Consider the following 6,833-nt stretch of genomic DNA (forward strand, 5'->3'; position numbering starts at 1 on the left):
TGGATGACAAATGGACAATGGATGGATGGACAGATGATGGATGAATGACAGATGGATGAATGACAAATGGATGGACGAACGATGGATGGACAGATGATGGATGGATGGATGGATGAATGGACAGATGATGGATGGATGAATGACGGATGGATGACTGACAAATAGATGGACCAATAATGGATGGATGGAAGATGGATGATGGGTGGGTGAAGGATGGATGGATGGATGACAGATGGACAATGGATGGATGGACGGATGACGGACGGATGAATGACATATGGATGGACAAATGATGGATGGATGGATGATGGATGGATGGATGACATATGGATGGACAAATGATGGATGGATGGATGGATGAAACCAGGTACGGTCAAAGTCTGAAGTTCTTCATCAGATTTTTTTATTTTAGCTGTTTTTTCAAACCTGACCAGCAGGGGTCAGTACACTCAACACAATGCTGCCTTAAACACGCGCGCACACACACGGTCTCTGTGGATGCAGTGGTTTGATCAGTGCTGATACATGTTGACAACTTCTAATCTGAAAAATTGAAAGAAATGAATTAATATGCAAATTCCTCCTTTATAATAAAATGTCCTTGAAAAAAGAGAGAAGGGGTTTGAGACAGAAACGAGCGGAGTGAAAGAGGAGAGGAAATAAAGGGAGAAAAGACGGAGGGAGGAGAAATAAAATCTACATGCGGCAAATTAAAAAACTGATCAAAGACGAACTAATGGGTTTAAAAAGAGGGACACACAAAGGTCCGGCCTTCCTTGAAGGAATGCATATCGCCCGCTGTCTTTCATCCCAGAGTTTTAACTAAAAGCGTCTCAAGGGATCAGATTTGATTTGTCGCAACGGACCAGAGCGTTGTATCCAGAGCCGACACGTTTTAACACTTTAATATTTGTTACCACAGAGAGAAGACTTTACAGAAACAGTTGCAACATTTAAATCATGTCTGACACCAACAACAAACGTGTTAAAGTGTTTCCACAAAACCTTCTTAAAATCAGAGTCACGTTCTGCTGGACGCTTTCTACGTTAGGAAACAAACTCAGCTACATTTTAGTATGGGGTGCCGTTTGTAAAGTTACACAGTCAAAAATTAACTGCAGTATTTTGGTTTATTTAGCCTTTAATAAGAAAAAAAGCACTTTATTTCCAAGTCATATTTTCACCATGCTATTCATACATTTATAAATATCATAGTGCCCAACTAAACGTTTGATTTACAAGATAAATATTTAGTTTACAAACTAAATACTTAACTTGCAAGTTAAATATTTAGTTAGCAAACTAAATATTTAGGTGTAAATTAAATGTTTAATTTCCAAGCTAAAGATTTATTTTCAAAACTAAACATTTAATTTACAAACTAAATATTTATTGTCCAAGCCAAATATTTAATTTCCAAACTAAACAATTTAACTAAATATTCAACTCTGATCTAAATATTTAACTTGCAAGCTAAATATTTAGGTTCGCGCTCCTAAATACTTAGTTTGTAAGTTAAATATTTGGATCAGAGTTATTATTTTTTCATTCAACCTTTATTTATACAGATAAATCACAGTGAGCCTCCAAGACTCATTTACAAGTGAGACCTGTTTGGACAGACAATAAAGTGGTGAAAATGACAACATAGGTTTAGTTAGCAAATTAAATATTTACTTTGGAAATTAAATCTTTAGTTTGGAAATTAATTGCTTAGTTTGGAAATTAAATATTTAGCTTGGACAGTAAATATTTAGTTTGGAAATCAAATGTTTAGTTTTGAAAATAAATTAGCTTGTAAATTAAATATTTAATTTACACCTAAATATTTAGTTTACAAACTATGACATTTATAAATGTATGAACATGGTGAAAATATGACTGCCCCCCCCCCCCCCCCCCACACACACACACACTTTTTTCTTATGAAAGGCAAATAAACAAAAAATATTGCTGTTAAATTTTGACTGTGTAACTTTACAAATGGCACCCCATATTTTAGAGAAACATTTGATGGTAAAGATGATTTTTATTTATGTTAAACACGTTTTGATGCTGAAGGCTCCGACTCCAGGAACAAAGTTGAGGTGACTGGTCCATGACAAGTTGGATCAAACATAGTGGGGATTGTTTGAGCTTGAAAGACTCATTAAAAACATTATCGCCCTTCTGTGATTGGTTATACAAGCAGGACTAAAGAAAAGGACAGAAGAAATGAAAAGTGAAGAATGGAGGAAGGAAAGGAGCAACATGAGGAGGTGCTGTGTCTGCCAGGTGAAAATCTAACAAATGAACTTGTACAGGAAGTCGTTTTCTGCAGCACAAATCAAACGCTCCTTTCAGTTTGATCACAACTAAAGCTCCTCTTCGGGAGGAAAGAGGAAGATCAGACACACGAGGAGGAGAAGGAGGATGAGGAGGAAAACGATAAAGCAGAGTACTGGAGTGAAACAAGATGAATAAAAAGAGGAGGAGGGAGGAGGAGGAGAGACCATGTGGGGATTCTGAGGCGTTTTCTCATTCTGCTCATTCGACTGGCGTTGCTGCGGCGTCTTCGGGGACGACGCTCCTACAAGACAAAGATTAGTGCTACAAAGGCAGCAGGTGGCTGCTAGCTGCGCCGCCGCTCGACTCCGGGACTTCATTATCTGAGACACTGAAACTTTCCTCCGTTTGAAGGACAAACGATTAATTAAAAAGAACAACTCACCTACGCCTCTGATCTGTGGACAATACCCAGAGCTCAGGGTTTCTGTGCAGACGTGTGTGATTGTGGGGACGTCTCAGTGGGACGGCGTATCATTGTCAGGCAGACTAATAACACTGCTTGGTTCAGGGAACCCGTTGTGTCCGACTGATAACTAGCTAACGAGCTAACGTGATGGAGGAGTGGCGGCGCGAGACAAAGCCAACTACGGCAAGGTCACCGCAACCTCCAGGAGCCGCCACCGCCGCCGATACACACCGAAGGCAGAGAGGGGAAAACACAGAAATAATTGGCTTAACAAGAGGAAAAGAATACAGCCGATAAGGCAGACACGTGTAGCACATTAATGAGTTGTTTAGCTAATTTCAGAGGCTGGAAGCAAAATGAGACACAGAGACATCTGAAGGACATGATGACAAGCCTGCATGAACTTATTCTTCTCAGACTTTCCATCTTTACCCACTCTGGGTCTCAGCTGGACCAACTCTCAGGCTGGTTTATTCAGTTGGTCCAGTCCAGCTGGTTTAGAACAAGTGAAAAAGTCCACACATTGATCACCTCTACGGTGGACTATTGCAATTGTTTGTTATCTGGGTGTCCAAAAACTCTTTTAAATCTTCCGTTAATTCAAAATGCTGCTACCAGAGTCTTAACTGGAGTTAGTAGGAGCGATCGTCTCTCTCCAGTTTTAGCTTCTCTCCATTGGCTCCCTGTCAAACTCTGAATCAAATTCAAAATCTTAGTCTAATCTACTAAAAAGCTCTCAACAACCTGGCTCCATCTTATATTACAGATCTTATTGTTCCATATTATCATAACAGAACACTTTGCTCTCAGACTGCAGGTTTACTTGTGGTTCCTAGAGTTTCCAACAGTAGAACGGGAGGCAGAGCTCTCAGTTATCAGGCTCCTCTCTTGTGGAACCAACTTCCAGTTTCTGTCTGAGACTGACACATTGTCCAGTTTTAAGACTGGACTTAAGCCTTTCCTTTTTGAGAAATCCAATAGTTAGTGTCAGCTTGGGTTTCCTGGCTATGCCTTAGATATGCTTCTATAGGATTAGACTGCTGGAGGACAAACTGACCACATTTCCTCTCTCTGCTGTCTTTACTTGTTCTACTCAACCTGATTGTATTTGTAATTATTTATATCTTAACATGTTTTTTTTGTCTTTCCTCCTATAGAAAGTTCACCTGGACCTGTCATTCTGTGTCTGTTTTCACTTCCTGTCCTCTCAAACCCAGCTGGTCGAAGCAGATGACCGCTCGTCCTGAGCCTGTTTCTGCTGGAGGTTTCTTCATGTTTAAAGATAGTTTTTCCTTTCCACTGTCTCCTTTGTTCTTGCTCAGGATGGGAGACTGTGATGAAGTGAAGATTCAACACAATCTGCTGCTTCCTTAGATAAAAAACTTTTACTAACTGGCTTTTTTTAAAGTATGTGAATGTTTCTGTTCAGTGCCCTGAGATGACTTCTGTCGGGACTCGGAGCTATAGAAATAAACTGAATTGAATTGAGTAGGCATGAATCAGCTTTTGTATATGTAAAATAAGTCATAAGATATTAAAATTTAAGACAATTAAAATGCATCACTAAGAGTTTTATAATCGCAGATGTCAGAATTGAACAGTCACGCCTAAAGATTTCTGCTCTGACATGAAGTTTCACTATCCAACCACCTGGCTCAATCTGAGGCCTCTGCTCAGTCTACGATCCATTCTCTGTGTCAGCTGACCTTAACACTCTTAGTGTTTGACACCCCAGCAACTACCTGATAACACTATAATTACATTTGCTTCTTCTGGACGTGTCAGATCCTTTTAAATCAAACAGCTTGCTTGCCTTTATGATGGCTTGGTTCGTGCCTCGAGTACCCAGACTCATATGCTTTGGGCAGAATGGATCGGATCTCGGGGATTTTACTCGGGCACGTTCCATCGGTGTGGCCATGTAATTTGGGCATTTCGAAACCGTTTGGACCAACATAGACTCAAGGTAGATGGCATTAAGTTCTGCCTGTTCCCAAAACAACTGTGTTTATCTGAATTTGGCTCCCTCAGCTGGCCTTGGAGGCCACCTTATCTGAATTCGCCTGGAGAACATAGGATCTGACGCTCTCCCCCCACCCGAGGAATTTCCAACTGATAACCAGAAGAAACCAGCTGAATAAACATTGTGTCATCATTTCAGGACTCTTGGATTCTCATAGACGTTATTCTTGACCATTTCCCGACATCCCTCGAGAATGTTTACGGATATCACCGGAGGACACAGGCTGTTATTACATCCTTATCAGAACTCTTACAGTGCCCTTGAGAGCGTCCAAGGACATTGCTCACCGCTCTCGTCGGCTCCCCCCTCTGCAGAATGTCTACGTCACTATGTGCTTGTTTGTGCGAGGTGTTTTTTTCAATATTAGTTTTTCTTTTGAGCCAAGAAGAAAAAGTCTGATAGGAATTTTTTTGCCTTTAATTCCTACATGTGTCCAGTTTCACTACTTTTTGTCTAAACAGATCTTGCTTGTAAATGAGTCTTCTAGGCTCAATGCGACTTATCTGTCTAAATAAAGGTTGAGTGAAATGAAAGAACTTTGATCCTGTCAGACACTTCCTTCTAGGTACTCAGTAAGTAGACGCATATTTAAGTTTCAATACCTGTTGGTGCACACCAACATCAGCTGTCCCTTTCCCCCCCTCCTTGCCCACAATGCAAAAGGAGGAGATCAAAAAGTCAATCGAGACTGATGATCTCAGGCTTGTTTACTTCCTAACACGTCGTGGAGTTTACAGGAAGCAGAAACATGTTGTAACATGCAAACGCACACAGAGCTGAAGTCACGCTGCGTGTCGTTTATGTTAAAGCTGTTGTCGTCCGTAAAAGTTTGTGTTTACACCCTGTAGCCGTCCTGTCACGTCGCCGCCTCTGCGGCTCACTATCACCTCCTCGGCTGTAATTGAATCGCTTCTGTCAGGCGGCGGGGAGCGGAGGAGGTGGTGTTTAGATGAGACCCGCTTTATGAATAAAATGTGTTTTCTATCAGGAGGAATTTGACAAATTGAGACTGGAAGGGAAGAGATGAGGAGAGAGGCAGGGGAGCGAGAGCACGGAGAAAGCAGGAGGAAGAAAAACAATCATGAAGGGAAAGGATGAACAGGAAGTTCGTAGATTATTGGAATAAAAGGAAAATGAGAGGAGGGATCAGCTTTAAACGAGGAACAAAGTTGAAATGAGTTAAAAATGAAAGAGTTTTACACGCAGACACCCACTAACCTCACTTTTCTTTCACACGAGTCAGTTTGTGTGCACATGCATGAATGTGTGCAAAGGTAGACTTCTTCAAAGCCTTTTCCCACAATTCAAAAGCCTGGGAACTAAATGTAAAGAAGCTGAAATCCTCGTCTTCCCACCTCACTTCCTCTTCACCTTCGTCTCCTTCTTTCATTTGATCTCTACCTCCCTCCCCCCTCCCCCCCCCCCCCTTCTTTGCTGCAAAGATAAAAAAAGAGACTTTCTTTGACAGCCTTATCAGGACAATGAGCTCAAATCGAACAGCTCTCTAATAGTCAGGAGACATCACGATCCCGCCTTTGTATTCCTCCTCATCCTCCTCCTCCTCCCGCCCTGTGATGGGACTCTGCAGCTCCTCTGAAGCTACAAACCAGCAGAGACAGCAGGGTGGGACACTACATGTATGCTCGTGCACACCTCTGTGCACTTCTGGCCTGTCAGTTTGTTTGGTTTAGGGTAGACTGGTTTTACAGACCACATGATACTGGGTCCAAGGAAGGTTTAACATTAAGGATCCTTGTTTGTGTCCCATATAGTCCTGGGTGAATTATTGTGACATTGTATCGGGGTCTTGGGTGAATTATTGTGGTGGTGTATCAGGGTCTTGGGTGAATTATTGTGGTGTAGTATTGGGGTTTTGGGTGAATTATTGTGGTGACGTATCGGGGTCCTGGGTAAATTATTGTGGTGGAGTATTGGGGTCCTGGGTGAATTATTGTAGTGGAGTATCGGGGTCCTGGGTGAATCATTGTAGTGGAGTATCGGGGTCCTGGGTGAATTATTGTGGTGACGTATCGGGGTCTTGGGTGAAATATTGTGGTAGAGTATTGGGGTCCTGGG

At 41.7% G+C, this 6,833-nt stretch overlaps 1 protein-coding gene across 1 annotated transcript in view; it reads right to left on the minus strand.

Moving 5' to 3' along the window:
• The window catches only part of LOC119427226 (neuronal PAS domain-containing protein 3), a 162,415-nt gene that overhangs the window by 20,329 nt on the left and 135,253 nt on the right, over positions 1-6,833 (minus strand). The window lies entirely within an intron of this gene.

The sequence above is a fragment of the Nematolebias whitei genome, chromosome 21 (genome assembly GCF_014905685.2).
Source record: "Nematolebias whitei isolate Nwh7 chromosome 21, NemWhi1, whole genome shotgun sequence".
NCBI lineage: Eukaryota > Metazoa > Chordata > Actinopteri > Cyprinodontiformes > Rivulidae > Nematolebias > Nematolebias whitei.